The sequence below is a fragment of the Rana temporaria genome, chromosome 3 (assembly GCF_905171775.1).
Source record: "Rana temporaria chromosome 3, aRanTem1.1, whole genome shotgun sequence".
In the NCBI taxonomy this organism is placed as follows: Eukaryota; Metazoa; Chordata; class Amphibia; order Anura; family Ranidae; genus Rana; species Rana temporaria.
The window spans coordinates 190,960,330-190,980,466 of NC_053491.1; the positions used below are offsets into that span (position 1 = coordinate 190,960,330).

At 41.1% G+C, this 20,137-nt stretch overlaps 1 protein-coding gene across 1 annotated transcript in view; it reads right to left on the reverse strand.

Annotated features, from left to right (window-relative positions):
• LGR5 (leucine rich repeat containing G protein-coupled receptor 5) overlaps window positions 1-20,137 on the reverse strand; it is a 227,346-nt gene that overhangs the window by 146,320 nt on the left and 60,889 nt on the right. The window lies entirely within an intron of this gene.

Here is a 20,137-nt window from a genome sequence, read left to right on the forward strand (position 1 = left end):
TCTCCATTCCCGTCGAGGAAATAGAGAACTTTTTGGCTCGTCGAGTTTATCTCCCAGCAAGTTTCTTGATGGTTTTTGCCGAGAAACTCGGTCGTGTGTACGAGGCCTTAGTCCAAACCTTTTTTTTTTTCAGAACAGGTTAGATCAGAGCGTACAGCAGATTTATTTTAATGTGAGTCAATTTAAATTTAAAGAACCAATAAAACTTGTCATTGATACTAGAATACCCCTGAACACTAAAAGTCATACAATATATACACTTTTAGCTTATTTCTTTAAGTTCATATTCACTGTAATGGACGATCTTCATGCAATTTAAGCCCTTCAAAATGCCCTAGGTCTCCCTGTAAACCAAACAAAGTGATCACCATATCACTGCCCTCTCACAAGCTAGTAATATAAGTTGTCTTTCTTCATTAAGAAATCTAATACAACAGCAATACATAGGTATATCCTGTAGAGAGGACATTATCTCCACCCCGTTTTGTCTTTTACAAAGGGAAACATTATTGTTCTGTGAGAACCAGGTTAGTGCAGCTTTCAGATAGACTACACATTCTCATTCAAGAATAATGGGAAATAAGTCACAAACCCTAATAAGACAAAACAATAATGTTCACACCCTTATATTCAGTCAAGGAAAGCTAAATAAAGCAGCCGAGCTGTTCATGTAACAAGCTCTTTATGCTGTAGTTGAAATTTAAACAATAAACCGGAAGACGCACAGATTCAGCTTGTAGTAAATGTCAGCAAAAGGAATGATGAGAATTAGGGCTGTATCCTCAGATGACACTTCTATAGGTACACACCTGCCATCCAGGTTAGTGAAACCACACTTTATTATGTGACATGCGTGAGAACAGGTCATCTTTTTCAGGCACACACAATATATGCACACAGCTTACTGTACTTGATTTAAAAAGACCCAGTACTGTCATACTGTCATCATGTGGCCCTGGCAGTACTATATAGCCTCTCACTAGAGCTGTCAGGGCCACATCATAAGAAAAAACAATGATACAGCTAACCACGTGCAAGTGGCTCCCACTGTCAGTCTCAGTGCTAGCTGCAGCCACTACCTCACACAGGCTAAATTCTTACTCTCTTTAGAGCCGTGAAAGTGGGTTTATGATTTTTCTGTTATCCCACTCATTATAGGAATGCCTACTGCTCCAGTCTGACAGCCACAAATCAAGGTATTTTCATATTTGTATAACTCCTCCTATGAACCAGCAAAAAAACATTGCACAGAGCAGGTGAGTGTAACATGTTTATCATTTAAAAAATAAAGGTTTAGAGCAGTGGTCTCAAAGTACCGGCCCGCGGGCCATTTGCGGCCCGCGGACCAGTTATAAATGGCCCGCAGGCAGGGTGGAAGTGAGGGGAGCAAAAAAAAAAAAAAAAAATTTTTTTTTTTTGAGCTGGAGCCATCTGGTGGTGAGCCGTTGGTATTACAAGCTATTACCACCAGATGTGAGCTGGCGCCATCTGGTGGTGGCCGTTGGTATTACAAGTTAAGCATTACAAGTTAAACAGCAATTCTAATGTCATTTTACACTATTTTCACTGCCATCTTCTTCCCTCTAATTAGAACCCCCTAACATTATATATATTTTTTATCCTAACACCCTAGAGAATAAAATAGCGATTGTTGCAATACTTTCTGTTACGCCGTATTTGCGCAGCGGTCTTACAAGCGCACTTTTTTGGGAAAAAATTACACTTTTTTTAATTAAAAAATAAGACAACAGTAAAGTTATCCCCATTTTTTTTAATATTATGAAAGATAATGTTACGCCGAGTAAATTCATACCCAACATGTCACGCTTCAAAATTGTGTCCGCTTGTGGAATGCCGACAAACTTTTTTACCCTTTAAAATCTTCATAGGCGACGTTTAAAAAAATCTACAGGTTGCATGTTTTAAGTTACAGAGGAGCTAGAATTATTGCTCTCACTCTACCAATCGCGGCGATACCTCACATGTGTGGTTTGAACACTGTTTACATATGCGGGCACTGCTCACGTATGTGTTCGCTTCTGCGCGCAAGCTCGTCGGGACGGGGTGCGTTTTCTGGTTCCTAACTTTTTTAGCTGGCTCCGAGATTCCAAGCAAATTTGTCAAACCCTGACTTACACCAGTGCTGGTGGTAATAATGCGCTCGCTGACACCAGTGCTGGTGGTAATAATGCGCTCGCTGACACCAGTGCTGGAGGTTAATAATGCGTTCGCTGACACCAGTACTGTTGTTTTTGAAGTTTGAAAGTTTGCATGCGGCCCCCCATGGCATATGAAAACTTGTCTTGTGGCCCTCAGGTAATTTGAGTTTGAGACCCCTGGTTTAGAGTCATTTTAAGTTTTGTCTGGCCATAGACTTCTCCCACTCAGCATGCCCAGTGTGGATAGAGGTATCTCCAATGCCAGCTATTGAGGTTTGACAGCCAGCACCCAAGACTGTCGGAATACACAAACAGTGGCTGCATCTGATTGGAAGCAGCTATTGTTCAGTCAACAATTTTCTGATTGAAGGACGTTGGGCAGGAGGGTGTGAACAGGGCCACCCACAGCTCCAATTTAATCCAGCTCATCAGGAATCAGTCTAAACTTGATTGGTGTATGGCCAGATTTATTTTTATTTAACCGCTTCACAAGTGCCCACCGTAGATAAACTGCAGCAGGGTGGCCACTCTGCGTCAGATCACGTACCTAGTATTTGATCTGACACTTCTGGGTCTGGGGCACGTGTGCTACCCGCTGTGATCACACAGAGCAGGGTATTGTGGACTTGATGTCCGCCGACACCCACCAATTACACAGGGCACAGGCAGAACAACAATCTGCCTATGTAAACAAGGCAGATTGCCGCTCTGTCAGAAGCAAAGGTATTGATCCTGTGTTTCTGCAAAGCACCCCTACAGTAAGTAAGCACAGATTAGGCACACGGTTAACTCTTTGATCGCCCCTGATGTTAACCCCTTTCCAGCCAGTGTCATTAGTACAGTGACAGGGCATATTTTTTAGCGCTGATCACTGTATTAGTGTCAATGGTCCCCAATTAAGTGTCCAATTTGTCTGTCGCAATATTGCAGCCCTGCTATAAGTCCCTGACCACCGCCATTACTAGTAGAATTAAATAAATAAAAAATATCCCATGTAGACGCTATAACTTTTGCGCAAACCAAACAATATACACTTATTGGGATTTTGTTTTACTAAGAAAAAATTAGCAAAATACATATTGGATTTAATAAAGAAATTCGATTTTTTAATGGATATGTTTTATCGCAGAAAGTAAAAAATATTGTGTTTTTTTTTCTTGTTTATTGCGCAAAAAATAAAAATTGCTGTGGTAATCAAATACCACCAAAAGAAAGCTCTATTTGTGGGGAAAAAAAGGACAACATTTTTATTTGAACTGGTTAATGAGTAGGCAGAAAAGAGATTGGGACTATGGACAGATATATATAGATGGGTCTTGCTCCAAAAAGTGCATAAAGCACAGGGCGACTAATGCTGTGAATGCCAATGTAACAGTGTACCAACGTCCCGATAATATGTAACTAGGAATTAAGCTGGGCTAATGAAATGGACTTTAGGCCGTACAAGTAAATATAGTAAAAATACTATGGGTAGATTTATTCATGGATAGATATAAACTACAGGCTATAACTATGGGAATAAAGCTCTATACTGACACCATAACTACAAGTCCAAAGCTGGCCATAACACTGTGAATTCATGCCAGTTCCTTATAAATCAACAAAAAACTCTCTAGAAATACACACTGAACTGTGCATGTGCAGAGTGCCCCCAAGGCTCTGTACTATCAGGAGATGGATTGGGGACTGTGGAAAAAGCAGATGATCTAAGAAGACAGGATTAAGGAGCCTTTTTACACAATGCGCAGGATTAACCCCTTAGGTTCCACAGTGAGTATAACAAGCATGCTTTACTGCATATACACTCTGATTTTACTGTTGTGGGCTTAGTAACACTTTAAGGCTGGCCAAAGAGGATACAAAGACATGAGACATAACATACAATACCAGAGGGCAGCTATACGCATCCATTCCCCCATTCGGCTCTTAAAGGGTTGGGACAGGTTGGGACATTCCCACATGCACACTCTATTGGGTGCCTTCCACATCCAAGTTGCAAACTATGGTTTTCAGAGAGCCTTTTCTGGGCAAAGCCAGATTTTAACATTGAAACATGTATGCCTACAGTAAACAATTAATATATATTCATGAAATAGGGCTTACATTTCTACTCTTTGCAAACGGGCAACAATAAGTAGCCCCTAAAATGTGATCCCCACTCTATGAATGGAAACAAAAGATTACTTTTACACTGAATCCAAGTGGCTGCACCTAAATGCTTTTTTCTAGCATAAGACTCTTGGACTGAGCCTAAATTCCTTCCACTTGGCATATATTTAATGTTTTCTAGACTTTGATAGAAACGGCATATCCAAAGACGTCTAGTAAAACTGTCTGCCTTTGCAGAGGATTGCTCAGGTTACCTTTTGTAAAATCCATTATAAAGAAAAGGAAGAAAAAAAAAACACTTCCTTTGAACATGAAAGACTATTTGCATCAAAGAACTTGTAGGGCTCAGCGGACGTGTGATCTGTTTGCAAAGCAAACACCACCTAACTGGTTAATCTTTAGGAAAGTTTTCTCTTTCAGTTAAGCCAAGACTCCAGCAGAGGGAGCAGGCAAACAGTTAAGGAAAAGAAAGAAAGAATCTAAAAAAAAAAAAATAGGTTAAATAGAACACTTTTTTGCCTAACTTGTAAAAAGTAAAACTAGTGTTTGATCACTAATGTTTGGCACATTCAGGGAAATGCAGTGCAACTACAATGGCAATCAGGGTTCATATTATAAAGCATAACTAACCTTAACGTGATTGTAAACAGAAAAGTAATAAATCATAAATCATGTATATTATGCCACTTTATTTTGTTTTTGTTTACAAAAGGGATACGCCGGCGTATCTACTGATACACCGTCGTATCCCTGTTTCTATCTATGGAACTGATCCACAGAATCAGTTTACCATAGATAGGCAGAAGATCCGACATGTGTAAGGTACATCCCCCATGGCCATCCACATGTAAAAAAATAAGCACAATAGATGCCAATCAGTGCCCACAAATGGGCACTGACTGGCAACATTGGCACTGACTGGCAAAAATTAATAAATAAACAAGTGATGCCCAGCAATGCCACCCTTCAGTGTCCATCAGTGCCCATCCATGCCCAGTGCCCACCTATCAGTGCCCATCTGTGCCACCCATCAGTGCCACCTATAAGTACCTATCAGTGCCACCCATAAGTACCCATCAGTGCGGCCTATGAGTGCCCATCAGTGCCGCCTATGAGTGCCCATCAGTGCCGCATACCAGCGCCGCCTATCAGTGCCCATCAGTGCTGCCTATCAGTGACCATCCGTGCCACCTCATCAGTGCCCATCAGTGCCACCTCATCGGTGCCCATCTGTGCCGCCATATCAGTGCCCGTAATTGAAGAAGAAAACTTATTTACAAAAAAATGAACAGAAAAAAATAAAAACTTTATTTTTTTCCAAATTTTCGGTCTTTTTTTAGTTGTTGCGCAAAAAAAAAAAATCACAGAGGTGATCGAATACCACCAAAAGAAAGCTCTACTTGTGGGAACAAAATTATAAAAAAATTGTTTGGGTACAGTGTAGCATGACCGCGCAATTGTCATTCAAAGTGCGACAGCGCTGAAAGCTGAAAATTGGCTTGGGCAGGAAGGTGCATAAGTGCCTGGTATTGAAGTGGTGAAAGTGTAACTAAAGGCACATTTTTTATTTATTTTTTGCCATTTTGAAAAGAGTAAGGTAGGGCTATAACTGCCCTAATATTTTTTTTCTGTCACATCTGGGGAGATTTTCCTCCACTTCCTGTCCCAAGGTCAAAACAGAAAGGGAAAGAAAATCCCTTCAAAGATGTGTGTCACCAGGGCACCAGAACTAGTCTCCCTATTGGAAGATTTCCCCTCTATTAATCTTCCTAATGAAGACACAGGCCCGGATTCAGAAAGAATTTACGTTGGCTTATCTATTGATACGCCGCGTAAATTCTAGGATGCGCTGGCGTTTCTTCTTTCTGTATTCAGAAAGCAAGATACGCCGAAATTTGGCTAAGATACGACTGACGTAAGTCTCTTACGCCGTCGTATCTTAGTTGCATATTTACGCTTGCCGATAGGTGCCGCTTCCGTAGATTTACACGTAGAATATGTAAATTAGGTAGATACGCCGATTCAGAAACGTACGTGCGCCGAACGCATTTTTTTACGTCATTTACGTAAGGCTTTTTCCAGTGTATAGTTACCCCTGCTATATGAGGCGTAGCCAATGTTAGGTATGGACGTCGGGCCAGCGTAGAATTTTGCGTCGTTTGCGTAAGTCGTCCGTGAATGGGGCTGGGCGTAAGTTACGTTCAGGTCGAAACCAATGAGACTTTGTGGCGTAATTTGGAGCATGCGCACTGGGATACGTCCACGGACGGCGCATGCGCCGTTAGTAAAAAACGTCATTTACGTGGGGTCACCATTCATTAACATACAACACGCCCACTGCCTGGATAATTTGTATTACGCGGGCTTACGCCGGACCACATACGCTACGCCGCCGTAACTTAGGGCGCAGGTTCTTTCTGAATACAGAACCTGCCTCACTAAGTTACGGCGGCGTAGCGTATCTGAGATACGCTACGCCCGCACAAAGTTACGCCGGGCTTTCTGAATCCGGGCCACAGACAGCAATAAAAACATGACAATCCCTCTATACTCTATATTTTTTTTAAGTTTTGCTTTTAGTTATACTTTAATTTACTATACAGGTAACTCGAATTTCATATATGTACAGTTGTATGTTGGTTACAGTTTACTTGGGTCTGTACTACAGCCTCTGTGTAGGTTTTGTTCAAAAAGTGTAGAAACAGAAGAATCTATATCCCAATATCTATAGGTGACGCCCTGAGTGACCTTGACCTATAACCATTCTGCAAAGGTGGAAGACCCTGTGAAGAAGATTAGGACATGTTTATTACAAATAATTTTTACTGTACATTTCTGAATCCTGCATTTCTAAATATATCATCCAGAAATGGACATGTATCCTAGAATAAGTCAGTGTAATAAAATGAATAATTTTTACCCTCCTAGACTATCTATTATGGTGTCCACCAAAAAAAAGACTGTCCATACTGGCCCCATCTCTGTCCCAATCCTGTGCACTCTGGGACGGCCTCAGAAATCATCCGGCCCTCATTTCCACAGGACGGCCCCTAACACACCTATTTAACAAACCGGACTTCCCTCCAGGCTTAGATAGAAAAATATTCCAATGGTGGGTAGACAAGGGACTATACCATATAGGACATTTCTTTAGATCTGGGAAGCCCATAACCCTTAACTATTGCGTCAAAAAGCTGAAACTTCCAGACTCTGAAAGAATCCGCTATGATCTAATCTCAAAATTCTTACACCAAATTTGAAAGGACAAGCCGCTTCTGCTCCAATTCACAAAATTTGAGATATGGTGTAAACAAGCCATGGAGCAAAAGGGAGGCATTTCTGTGATTTACTCGTGTCTCACTCACCCTACAGCAAAATCTTATTTTATGGAAGCTTGGGAAAATGATCTCCAGTGTAGCTGGGATCTGGAAACCTGGCATAAAGCCTGCTCAAAGTCTTTCAGGGGAATTCTTAATGTTTCCCTGATGGAAGCTAATATCAAGGTTCTAACCAGGTGGTATTTAACCCCCACTAAACTTGCAGCCATTTACCCAACTGTGGATCCAATTTATTTCAGAGGTTGTCAACTATTAGGGTAGATGGTTCATATTCGGTGGGGATGTCCTAGGATCCGTCCCTTCCAGAACAAAGTCTTTAAAATGATATTTAAGGTGACGGGTTGTCAGGTTCTTAAAGCGGGGGTTCCGCGGGATATCGTTTTTTTTCCCCCCTCTAATCCACAGCGCTTACCTTTACTCCCGCACTAACAGGGTGTCCCACTCCTTAAGCCATCCGATGCGCTGTAATTCGTTAATTTATATTTTTGATTCTAATCCGATGGACGTTTCCATCTTATCTGTTGGCACTGTGAAGCCGACAGGGTCTTCTTCCGGGATACGGCGAATGCTGGCCTATCAGCTGCAGCTCACGCTTGACGACTCACGTGACCGGAGATATCTCGCGCGATTATAGCACAGCGCGTCTCCGGAGGAGTTAGAGAACAAGATTGACAGGACTGGGGAGAATGGACATACACGCCCATTCCCCGCGGGGGATTTTGATTGACAGGTCGGAAACAGCAGCTGAAACGGGGTAAGGAGGACAAAAAAAAAAAAAAAATCGTTTGGTTTCTGTCTATGCATAGCATTTGCATAGACAGAATGTGTTAAAACAGGGTGAACCACCGCTTTAAGTCCATTTATGTAGCTCTTCAAAATGCCCATATACCTCTCATTTCCAAGTACACATAAAAAGTGATACACTTCATACTCACAGGAGTCAAGCTCACTGTGTCTAAAGCTTGAAAGAAACCTAAGCCCTTTCTATCGGAAGTTAGAAGAAAAAAATCTTGGATAATGGTCCAAGAAAAATTACTCAGCATCTTAGCTGACATGACCCTACAGTTTGAAAGAACAATGGAAACCCTGGGCTAAATATGTAGGGATTTCTATTTCTAAGGGTGTCTCACCAGCTCTCACCCTTCCACAACATTAAGATAGACATGTATTCTCCCCTCCCTTTCCTCTTCTCCTCTCCTTCTGTTTCTATCCCTTTCTTTCCCTCTCTTTTTCTATCCCCTGCTCTGGGGGATACCTGGAAATGACACTAGGGAAACTTATCTCCCATGTTCTTTTATTATCATATAAGTTATAGATACATTTATCTTATGTTTTTACCTATTGGGCTGGATATTCATGACAAAATTACTTTTTCGGTCGGGGGTTGGGGTCATTGTGGGGGGGGGGGTTCTCTCTGCCGACACAGTATGATCCCTTTAGGGGTGCCTGGGCATCGAGAATACTTCTACCCCTTGGGTGTCCCTCCCCAGGCCGGTTGCTTTAGGGATGTATCCTTCCTCTATATTATTTTTTATGACTGTTAAGTACCGGTACTTATTCTTTTAATTTTGTCATTATCCAGGATTTATTGTTAATAAGACTTTAAAACAATAATTAATTGTATTACATTTTTTCTATATACTTTGAAAATAAAATATTTTGAAAGGAAAATTAAGCCCTTATATCTGCTATGTCTGAAAAAAGAAATAAAGTAAGAGCACCAATACCATTATTAGGATTTACAGACAACAACCATCAGAGGCTGGTATGGTGTTTCATTTGGAACTATTGAAAAACAAGACATCTTTGCCATCTCATTTTAAACTTTCTGCAGTGTTCATATTTGTATTAATATTCAATAAATATAAAGACTTCAGCAATAATAAACAATATTATTGCCTGCATAGCCAGTAGTCATATTAATAGTTGGTGCACATACTATATGCCATTTCAGATAGGTTTGCAAACATTTGCAGATGAAGCTGTCTGTTAAAAAAATTATAAAAACCTTGATTTGCTTGAGTATGGCCACCTTTAACTTTCCTTCCCCTAAGATGCAAATTAACTTGGATGTCTATTCTACAGCAGTAGACTGTAGCAGAAATTGCAATGGGTGTTTAATGCCATAGACAATAAAAAAAAATAGCAATTTAGAATATTTTTTCAACAATTAAAACAAAAGGAACCTGCACCTAACCAAATTCCACTGGAAAACATATCCATTAACCACTTCAATACCGGGCTTTAAAACCCACCTCCTTCCCGGGCCTATTCTGGCACTTCTCTCCTACATGTACAAATCATCATTCTTTTGCTAGAAAATTACTCAGAACCCCCAAACATTATATATGTTTTTTTAGCAGACACCCTAGGGAATAAAATGGCGGTCATTGCAACTTTTTATCTTGCACCGTATTTGCGCAATAATTTTTCAAACGGCTTTTTTTTGTAAAAAAAATGGTTTCATAAATTAAAAAATAACAAAACAGTAACGTTAGCCCAATTTTTTGGTAAAATATGAAAGATGATGTTACGCCGAGTAACTAGATACCTAACATGTCACGCTTTAAAATTGCGTACACTCATGGAATGGCGTCAAACTTCGTTACTTAAAAATCTCCATAGGCTACACTTTAAAATTTTTACAAGTTGCCAGTTTAGAGTTACAGAGGAGGTCTAGTGCTAGAATTGTTGCACACGCTCTAACGCACGCGGCGACACCTCACATGTGTGGTTTGAACGACGTTTACATACGTGGGCGGGACTTACGTGTGCGTACGCTTCTGAGCGCGAGCTACCGGGGACAGGGGCATTTTAATTTTTTTATTATTATTTTTTATTTTACATATTTCTTTATTTTTTACACTTTTTTTTACACTTTTTTTTTTTTCAATCGCTTTTATTCCTATTACAAGGAATGTAAACATCCCTTGTAATAGGAATGTGTGTGACAGGTCCTCTTTAAGGAGAGATGCGGGGTCAATAAGACCTCACATCTCTCCTCCAGGCTGGAAAGAATGAGATCGTGAAAAAAAATTCACAGATCTCATTCAAACTAGCCGCAATTGCGGTTTGTTTACTTACGGGGACCCGGGCGTGACGTCATCACATCGCGCCCGGGCCTCCGACGGTCATAGAGATGACTGGTGACCAGATGGTCACCAGTCTTCTCTATCGCAAACATCCGGCGGACGGCGATCATCTCTCCGGGCCCCCGGTGGGACGGGAGAGCCCGGAGAAGCACCGGATGGCGGCGGGAGGGGGGGATGTCCCCTCCCGCCGCCTGTAAGAACGATCTAGCGGCGGAACCGCCGCTATGATCGTTCTTACGGTGCGCAGGATCGCCGCCGCTAAAAAATGATATCTCAATGATGCCTCCGGGTGCAGGCATCATTGAGATATCCCCCCGCAAAGCCCAGGACGTCATATGACGTCCACCCAGGATAACAGGTCCCCGTTTTGGACGTCATATGACGGCGTGCGGGTGTCAAGTGGTTAAAATACATGGAGAAAAACCCTTTGTAAACACTCTTTCCTCAAATGACAGCTCTATAAGTATATACAAATTTGGAACCATTCTATAAATAATAGCTAGTAGATTAATATTAGATTATTATAATCATGCTGAGTGGTGAGCATAGCTTCTAGGCTGCATGTTGGCAAGTGCTGGTGTATAAGTAACGCAGGTAAAGTTAACACATTACCAGTGTATCAAAAACACTGTTTGCACACATATAAAATTGTTGTAATTACACACAAGGGCATATCTATAAATACCTTACAATAAAAATGGAAATTTTAAAGGAAACCTGTGGAAGAGAGAAAGCACAACACCTGTCACTGCTAACCTCCTAAGAATGATAATTGCTTGGTTGTGTCTGGAGTTAGTGTTTTGCAAGTCAGTGACTTAGCACAGACATATAAATTAGAAAGCATACGTACTTATATACTGCATTGCAGTCATTGGATCAGCATGACAGCCAGATATCATGCATGTCATCAAAAGAATTCAGTAATGTTTGCCATCCTATTCTCACAGTACAGGTTTATTTAAAGTGCACCTGTGTCCAGACAATGGAAATTAAGGCTAGGTTCACACCTATGCAATTGATGCTTGTGTTTGAACAGGCACAGGAGCCCATTCATTTCAATGGCCTGCTGTACCTGTGGGAAATGCGGAAAAAAGTCGCTGTCCATTTTTAAAATCACAGCCACACAATGCTTTTGCACCCAAAAACTAGCTGCATTTTCAGATGCGTGGGGGTGGCACCCCTGTACGTTCGGTTTGCTGCATTCCAGCAACCGCTTATATGTAAACCTAGCCTAAACTATTTACATATTCTTAACAAGCAGTAAAAGAACTTTAAAACAAGCATTTTAATTGTGAAGTTATTCATTTCATATCCTCAAAGATCATAACAAAGAATCTGGAGTTGGGTTTTAGTAGGCTTCTAACAGCTTAGAAACACCTGCTGATAGTTTACATTTCAGGACTGGCAGCCTGACAAGGTTCTGGAGTAAAATAAAATAATAGGGCAAGAGCTAAGATTTCAATGCCTATGTTGTGAACTTTGAATTTTAGATTTCTCCTCAATGCCTATAGAAAATGAAATGAATGAAAGCTTTTTTTAATTTTCAAAAGATTTCTATTTAAGTTTTGAAAGAACAAACTACAATGAAATTCCAAAAGTTTGTGTTTTCATGAAACGGCTGTAAGCCTGCATGCAATAAAAACAGTACAAACTAAACCAAGTGTACATCTTCATTATTACTGGACCTTTAAAGGCCCTGAACCTATTGAATGGTGATAGAGTATGCAAAAGGGTAAAGCCGTACGCAAAAGCACAAGGCCTTAATCTAACTCATTAGGGCTACATCTTACAAGTTGGAGGAAGGAATTTCTCTCTGGTGAAGACATGTGGTCGAAGATGCTAACTTATAAAATGTAAAAAAGAAAAGGGGGAAAAGAGAAAACTAGTTTGCCATAACAACTTTGTAATATAAGAGGCAGAGAAAAAGGCAAATAATGAGAAGTCCAGAGAAGAACAGGGAAAGGAACAGCATGAAGGGGCAAAAACACTGGGTCCCTTCTATAGAAAAGCTTAACAAAGAAGTAAATCTTTGTAACGGGAGTGAGGGGTGTGCATCTTGGATCCACTGGGTCTATACAGTCAAAAATTTCTTGCATATCTAGAAGTATACTATTGAGCTTCCCATTAATGAAAAATGTGTCTATGCTCTGTCTGACACAAGCCAGGGACCTCCTAAAGAGATAAGGTTTGCAAAAGTTTAAAGGGGTTGTAAAGTAAAAATGTTTTAAAAATAACAAACATGTTATACTTACCTCCACTGTGCAGTTCGTTTTGAACCTGGTCTTCTGGGGTCACTCGGTGGCTGTCTCGGCTCCTCTCCGCAAGAACTCAACACCTTCATGCGAGCGAGCTTGCATGATGTTGATTTCCTGCGGGTGTGCTCCCGTGATACAGCCGGTGGCTATTGCCGCTCACTGTTTCACTCGGCCCCGCCCCCGGCGCCCCGCATCATTGGATGTGATTGACAGCAGCGCGACCCTATGGCTGCGCTGCTTTTAATCCATCCAGTGTAGCCAATCAACGGCCAGGCTAAGAAACGAGGAGGATGACGGGGGCGAGTGTGGGACTTTCGAGGGCTCAAGGTATGTAAAATGGGGGCTCGGGGGCCGGTATTTTTGGATGTTTGTTCACTTTAATGCACAGGATGCATTAAGGTGAAAAAACATTTACCTTTACAACCCCTTTAACTGCTTTGGTCAAGAATATACTCAGAATTGCACAAGTCTCCCAGTGTCATGAATATGCAATAAAGTCTGGCAGCTTACCTGTCTCCATCTGTTCATTAGAGGCCTGACTCTGTTCTGGTTGCCTTTTAATCACTTCTCCTTCCTGTATGGCCCCACCCAGGCCATCCCAGGAAGTCTATATTAACTGTTGCACTACAGGTCTGCAGTGCTGTTCAACCTTGTTGTTAGCTTAAGTTCCTGTCTGCAGTCTGCTATATCTACCTTCCTGTGTACCGTTTTTGGCTCATCCCTGACTTCTCCTGTTTGCCTGTGACCCTGACCTTTTGCCTGTCCCTCGGTTACCATTGTCTGCCTGTTGCCCTGACCTCGGCTTACCCATCATTATCGCTTGTCCTGGTTGCTGCTTCCCCTCTCTCCCTGCGGAGCGTGACCTAGGGGATCCCAGGGGTCGTGACCTGGATCCAGCTGCAGCGAAGGCCATCCTCACCACTAGAGGCTCTGGTGAGCACAAAGCTGGGTCTTAGACTCCGCGCCCTGGGGAATCTTGGGTTCACGTTTCCTCTCTGATTGCAGCAGTCGGTCATAGGGTTCACTACCCTGGGGTGCATCCCTGACCCCAATGGGGTGCACTTGTCACCTGGCCACAAGTGACCTGACACTCAGATATGCAATTCGTCCCCCCAGTTGGCTACTTTAAAGTGCTTTTACTTCTTGTTCAGAATATATAAATACTTTAGTGTGCATGTTCTAGGCACAGGTTAAGTGAAGCCTCTATCCACTTTTAGGTGATTCCTGAAATCTTTTCTCTTTAGAGAAGCCTATCTTGCCTCCACCTAACAACTGCATTTTTATTTTCTCCATAAGCTCATCCCCACAGTTATTATCTTTTGTATCCTAAACTGTAAGCTCTAACGAGCAAGGCCATTTGAGTCCTCCTCTATTGAAATGTATTGTAACTGTACTGTTTGTCTAACGTTGTAAAGCGATGCACAAAATGTTGGCGCTATATAAATCCTGTATAATAATAATAATAAAAAAAAGCCCTGCCCAAATATGCTTAAAGCAGAGTTCCAGTCTGTAAAAAAAAAAGTCAGCAACTACAAATGCTGTAATGCCGCAATGTCGGCACCCCTAGCCGATTAATCATTTGACTTCAGGTGCAGGCACCGGCATATGTAGAAAGGGAGACAGGAAGTGAAGCCTTGCGGCTGCATAGCCTGTTTCCTACAGCGCAGGTGCGAGTCGCGCTGCACTTTCTGAATGGTCCCGCTGTCTTCTGGGGAAAGGGAAAGAGGAGGGGCCAGAAATGATGGAGATCGCCGTGAGGTCATCTTACCAGGAAGTTGGAGCGGGTACCTGTCAAAACCAGGTACCCACTTCCCCCCCTCCAAAAAAAGTGCCAAATGCGGCGGCAGTGGAGGGTGTGAACAAGCAGGGCTTCCCCTTTTGGGTACAGCTCTGCTTTAAATTCTGCCCAAATCATGATCATTTCACTAGATTAACGTAAAAGTCTTAAAGCTGAACTCCAGTAAAAAAAAAATGATTTTTTTTTTAGGATACAGTACCAGCCGAATAGAGTACCCTATGTCCTGCCAGTTGCTGGCTAGGCTACTGTAAAAATCCTTCCTTTAGAGAAGCTGAATACTGCACACAGTGGTGATCTTTTGGTGTTGCGGGATGAATAGCTGTGACTGTGACAGTGAAGAGATCCCGTTTTATGCCCCCCCCCCTTTTCTCATTCATTTACCAAACTTCTCTTCTGTGAAAACAGGCACAAGGCCTTCTGTTAATGGTTAAGGGGAGATCCTGTCATTCACCTGCCCCTCCTCTACCCTTGTCCATTCACAGAACATCTGTCATTCTGTGAGGAAAAAGGGAGTTTTGTGAAAGGATGAGAAGAGAGGAAAGGAATAACACATGATGGGATGCTTCACTGTCACCTCTACTGCCCCTCCTTCATGTGGCACTGGTAGACCACCGCTGTTGGTAGTATCAGGCTTCACTGAAGGGAGGAACTGTAAAGTAACCAGCAGCCACCAGGATATAGGGTATTCTTCATTAGGTGTCATTTTTTTTTACTGGTGCTGTATGCCCCCAAAAAACATTTTCTGGAGTTCTGTGTTCCTCACAGTACTTGAGAAACTGGTACTTGAACATGTTCAAATGTGATTATGAAGTCATATAACATGTGCAGATATAATAAGAGCATGTCAGCTGTAGTTATACTGTATGTATAGCTTGGACATGAGCTGACTGGTCCGCAGCAATTTCTCCTATGTTGTCATGAAACACTCACACAAAAGTCTTTTTGTGTTTCTTCTGTAAAGTTCAACAGTTACACAGAGGATAAGTGAAGTTTTTTGTGTACCGTAAACAGCAAAGGGTAATAGATCAAAATGTTCATCATAGAACAGATCAGGCACACACACACAGTCTAACTCCATTTCCTAACATCATCTATCTTTAAATTGCTAGATCCCTGACATATGCAAACCCTTGAGGCATTTTTCTTGCATGAGAGCTCAGGGAAAGATTATACAAGTCAGTGCAATGTCTCATCAACAAAATATCGGCTTCCCAATATGTACCTTTATCATTTCCATTTCTGGACCTGATCAGTCATCACTTGCTTTGTTGTTAATGAACTTCACAAAGGAACTAAGACTAGGAAAAGTAAAACCTGTTCAACTGCAGTCAGTCCTATTACAGATATTTACTGAAAAAATTGATTTAGGATGCTCATGAGAAAAAAAAAATATTCATATTTTTGTGATAGTCCACCAAAACACTGACATTTTAATTATTCAGTGTATAAATTCTAATACTAACCATATTAACCTTTACTTATTTGGTTCCTTTTTGTCTGTTAGATAACCAATTTAAAAAAAATTGTTATATCTGTTTTATACGTGAAAAAAATGCCTGTTGCCTAAAATTTTCTGAAAGCTCTCTACCTGTGCTGTATTCTTATCAGTTACATTATCCCCAGTTAACTCTGAGGACTATAGAACCACTCTCACCTATGTTATAGAGATGAAGAAATGTGGACGCTTCTAAAGTCCTGTTCCTGTTGTTCTAAGTAGTATAAATATAGTAGTATATATAAGTATAGTGAGTAGTATAAATATATATATATTTTTTACTAGAGTTTTTTTTATATTATTGGGAAAGTACATAAGTGGTCCAAAAACATGTGCTCATATGTTTTGGAGATAGCCCAAAGATACAAAAAGTCATAAAAGGACATTTATTACATCTTAAAACTGTACCTGGACGTGTACGTCTGTCTTTGGAAGGCAACATTGGGTAACATAATCGGGAAAGAATGAAAAGTAAAAAAAGAGCACAACATTTTTAAAAGCTGGAGGGTGCAAAAGTGGCAAGTTAGCTATTTCAGGTACAAAGAGATAAGTGAAGTTATTCTGTAAACCTCTTTGGGATACCTAAGAAGTGCAGGAGTTTAGGGTGAGAAACGATGATTAAATGCTTGCTGTGCATTCCGGGTGGGTTAGCCAGGGCTGCGGGTAGTATAATTAATTTGCATATTTGACATTTTGCCTGCCTTTTGGCCATGACTTTTCCTAGTATTTAAACAAGAAAACAAATGTCTGCATGAAATGATTTGAAAGTGTATGTGTTTTTTTTTTTCACACAGCTGCATAACAATTTCCTAGAGCTAAAAAAAAGTTATACTAATAATTTAAATGTAGTAGAAAAATCCTCAATAAAATAAGCTTCCCCTTTTCCTTCTTCCTGAGCCACGTGTTCTAATGCCTACATTAGGATGGTAGCCAGTGAAAAAGAAAGTCACAAAGATCCTTCAAGGTCTTCTCTTTCCTCAACAGTGGGAGGACATCCCTTCAAATCCTTTTCAATGGGATATTGATGGCAATGAAAGCCAACGGCATTCGTCAACCATCAGTGGACTTTTAAACCTGTTTTGGCAAACAGCTTAACTTTGAGCTTTGGCGTTTTCCATTAATCTGTACATAGGGCCACTGAGAAGTTTTTCAAAGCCAGAATAATACCCGGATTAATAGGACCATTCAGCAAGAGCACTTTAGCATTCCTCTTGTGTACATAGCCATTTCACCAGTGGCATCCATGGACTGTTATTTCAACTGAAGGCCTGGCTGCAAACAAGACATTCTGCTACAAAAGCATGGATGGGCCATTTCCTTTGTGAATTAGGAATTTGTTATTTCTTGTTTTTATTTTTTCAGAGGCAATCAGCCGAAACAACATTAAATTAATTGCTTCAGCTTGAATTGCTTCAACTTGAATTAATTATTGTTTTTCTTTATGTATTTCAAATGATGTTCTGATATGAATATGAATACAAAGGGCCTGGTACACTATGGACAGTGTAGATTGAGAAACTGTGACAAGCAAATTTTGTGCAACATTGTTGTAAATTGCAATTGTTTTTCCACAGACACAATTATGATTGTTAGCTAATGACAGAAAAATCAACAATGGAATTGTGAGGAATTCATGAAAAGCCAGCAGTTAGAGAACCCAGTGCAAGGTTTAGAAGAAGAGCTAGGTGTCAGTGGAATAGCAAATAAGAAGGATGTATGTGAAGTTCTATTACCATATTAGTACCAATTAATTAAATCCGAAAGCAGCACAAATACACCATTATACATCATTAATATATCATTATAGAGTATATCATTTATAGCAGTACATACTGTAACTGTGGGTCCTGCACCGCCAACTGCTTGACACACTAATGTGTTTGTTCTATGTACATAAAGTATATGCAATCTTTTTTAATTAGCAATATTTTTGCAGTGTTGCAAATATAGATTTCCCTATTTCTAACATGTCACATCCCACAGGAACATCATTGAGATGTACTTTATTTGAAGCACTAGTATAAATGTTGCATCCTGTGCTATTTTATTGGTGCACTGCCAATTTTATTGGACCCAAAATACATAGGACAACACTCCTATCTGACTTATATACATGATGACTAATTAGAAGTAAAAAGTATGAAATGCCACCCATAATAAATGATTATGTGCAAACATAAGAGCCTATATATAGGCATAAATAGTGCTTACCATATTTTCCGGTGTATAAGATGACCTTTTGTACTTAAAAATATCCCCCAAAAGTCGGGGGTCGTCTTATACGCCGGTACCTGTAATGCAGAGTCAGTCAGATTGCGGGCGTCCATTGTTCAAAAGCCACGCTTCCTCCTCGTCCTGACCGTGATAGGCAGAACACTCAGTTTCCAAACAGAGTCTGTGTTCAGTGTTCCGCCTATCACGGAGGTCCTCTCATCCTCGGCCTCGGACGAGAGGACCTCCATTATAGGCAGAACACCAAACACAGGCTCTGCTGGGAAACTGAGTGTTCCGCCTTTCACGGGACAGGACGAGGAGGCGGCGCGGCTTTTCAACAATGGACGCCCCGAAGTCTGACTCTGCATACAGGGAGATCTGGAGATCGGCACAGTGAGGTAGGCAATGGGCACAGTGAGGTATGCAGTGGGCACAGTGAGGTGTGCAATGAGCACAGTGAGGTATGCAATGAGCACAGTAAGGTATGCAATGGACACAGTGAGATATGCAATGAGTACAGTGTCGGAAGGGGGTCGTCTTATACGGCGAGTATATCACAAAACCAAATTTTTAGCTGGAAAATTAGGGGGTCGTCTTATACGCCCAGTCGCCTTATACGCCGGCAAATATGGTACATAAAAAAAATAAACAACAAGTTGTCAGTGTATATAAAGAATAAAGTGCGAAGTGCTTCCAAAAGTGTCACTGCAAATGACAACAGTTCATAAGTACTCTAAATGTGACTCCAGAATCATGACTCCAAATAGTACCACATGTCACCAGTGCCCAAAGACTTCACACACCCAAAGACATCAGTTTATGCTTACCAGAACAAGTGGACTCCAGTACCTGTTAGGCAGGGAGACAAAACAGACCTGTGTGAGAACAGATCACTGGAGAGATCTCACATTAGCTGGACATGGAGCAGGTGTACTCATCTAGGCTGTCCACTGAGGCCAGGCCCAATACACATAGACCAGACTTTAATTCAATGGATCCATGTAAAGATATATAGAAGCCAACACATAGTGTGAATCCGTATAACCAATTTGTTTAAAAGGATTAAAAACTCATATCAAAGTAGAACAAAAACAGCGCTGTACAACATTAGATCTTCACCAAAAATTACCATCAAAATGCAATGACCAGAATAGGGCTTGACCCTTTCAGGGGAAAGGGGTGAACTTTACACCACTAGTCAGCAGTGCATTTGCCATGCCCTAACCTACTGGTGGTGACAGATCTATTTACAGTGGTTCAAACACATTTTAATCAAAATAATAACCAGGTTTGTTAACACTGAACTTTACCCAATGGATTCATGTCCAAGGTTTTAATTTTAATGATAGGTAGAGCACTGGTTAATATGGTGCACTTAGAATCTAGCAGTTCAAGCAGGGTTGTAAATAGAGGAGGACACTGAGCATGTGAAGAAGGCAGAAAGCTCAGAATCCACTAGGGTTAGTGGGCACAAGGCAGAATTCAGCATCAATCACAAGGAGTATCTGCATGCAAAAGCAGACACAGGGCAGATAGTATGGTAAACTGATTAGCAGAAGGCAGGAGGTGGAAAAGCCAGCAGCAGACAGAACGTGGGAGATGCAGCATGTAGTGGTAAACAGAAAGTACAAGAAGTAGCATGCGATAGTGGGCAATAGAGAAAGCAAGGGAATATGT